At 38.8% G+C, this 1,869-nt stretch overlaps 1 protein-coding gene across 1 annotated transcript in view; it reads left to right on the top strand.

Moving 5' to 3' along the window:
• Positions 1-1,869, top strand: part of LOC102833226 (disintegrin and metalloproteinase domain-containing protein 18-like) — a gene marked incomplete at its 5' end in the record, with an annotated part of 250,534 nt that overhangs the window by 97,430 nt on the left and 151,235 nt on the right. The window lies entirely within an intron of this gene.

The raw sequence follows: 1,869 nt of genomic DNA, 5'->3' as shown, positions 1-1,869 counted from the left end.
TTCTTCCTTATTTTTCTCAATTCCATTTTAAAGTGTTTTGAAACATTTTATGATAGTTTTTCTGAATTCCTTCTCAGGCTTTTCCAAGGCCTGTCTTCCTTCAAGAATGTAGTCCAATTCTACCTCTAGGTCTTTTGTCTCAGAAATTTTATCTTGTTTTTGGACTTATGCTAATATGGTAATCTGCTTTTTCTTCTTGGACATGTTTAGTGTTTATCTCTGGCCTTAATACTTAATTGAGTATGTGTTTTGGTGTTTTTTTATGCTTTCTGATTGCTTCCCGGTAGATATGATCAGGATGTGGGCTTCCCTTTTCACTCATCTTATTGCTTAACTCAGAGTAACTTTCACAGGTGTTGTCTGCCTCCCTGTTGTATTGCAGTTGGTATTGTTTCTTGTCTGTGTTTTGATCTTTTATAGAGAATGATTGTAGCTTGACTATATGGCAGCAGTTGCTGTCTCATCTTGGGTAATATAGGGAGAGCAAGGGTCCCCCAAAGGTAGAAGGGGGCATATAAAACAGCAAAACAGCACCAGCAAAAAAATAAAAAATAAAAAATAAAAGAAAAATAAAAAACCAAAACACTAACAAAACAAAAAAACAAAACTAGACTAAATAGACTGAATACTGTAGTCTATAATTGCAGCAAATGGAGAGTAGGGAGAGAAGAAAAAAAAAGTGTAGCCTAATATGAGTATGACTTTAATGACTTCTCTTCAGTTTCTTGCCTTCAGAGTTGTCTGAGAGATTTCAAATTGCCACTGTTGGTTGTTATGCTGTACCTCAGGATTTAATTTAATTTTTGGCCTGTTTTGTTTTTAAACTCTCTTTCCCTCTCTACATCCCTCTCCTGGCCTTTCCTGTTTTTATGAACAACAACAACAACAACATCAAATAACAGTTCAGGTCCAGCTCTTGGGCTGAGCGTATTTGTGTGTATGCATGGCAGAAAACCCCACCAGTGGTGAGAGTTTGGGGCATCCACTTGCTCAGTGCCCCCTCTAGTCACCATATTGGAGGTGTACAAAGTTCGGGGCGGGGGGAGCAATGAACAGATACAAAAAAAAAAAAAAAAAATCAGAACAAAGCAAAACCAACTAAGTGTACTGTTCACCTTTGATATGAGGTTCCCATGGCGTTTTTCCATGGTGTGTCTGCTCCCTGGCTTGGTCTTGCCATTTGGTCTTGCCTAACTTGTGGGTTCCAGGCTGCTGAGCCTCGCAGATTCAAAAGTATGCGATTTCTTACTTCCACTTCAAGTTTCACTAGCTATAAGCCTTCAAACTCTTTAAATATTCATACCTATGTGGTTCCTAGTCCTGGAGTTCTGCCCTGGATCTGCTTCACCTGGCATTCTGTGGTATTGCTGACAGCGGACTTCACTGCACCTCTACCCAAGCCGCCATCAAGCCCTGCCTCTCTTCCATCTTCTCGATGCTTTCTGCATCATTAAATAATTTGTGCAGAAAATCCTTTAATAACCAAATTGGAGCCTTGAATTTTTTCTTCAGCTCCCCCAGCTTTAGAAATGCTGAGCATGTTCTTCCATTTTGGTTTTCTAACTCTAGATTTTTGAACATTTTGTTGTAATATTTGGCTTTAGCTTCTCAAGCTGACCTTTGAAATTTTCTATTCAGCTCTTGTACCTCCCCATTTCTTCCATTTGCTTTAGCATCTCTACATAGGAGGGCAAGTTTCAGTATCTCATCTGACATCCATTTTGACCTTGTTCTTCTTTCTTGTCTTCTTAATAACTTTTTGCTTTCTTCCTGCATGATATTCTTGATGTCATCTGAAAACTCTTCCGGTCTTTGGTCTTTAGGGTTTAATGTATCAAATCGGTTCTTCAGATGATCTCTAAATTCAGG

This window comes from Chrysochloris asiatica, unplaced genomic scaffold (assembly GCF_000296735.1).
Source record: "Chrysochloris asiatica unplaced genomic scaffold, ChrAsi1.0 scaffold00035, whole genome shotgun sequence".
NCBI classification, from domain to species: Eukaryota; Metazoa; Chordata; class Mammalia; order Afrosoricida; family Chrysochloridae; genus Chrysochloris; species Chrysochloris asiatica.
Note: the sequence above shows the minus strand (reverse complement) of the source record. Positions and strands in the feature narration are given on the sequence as shown.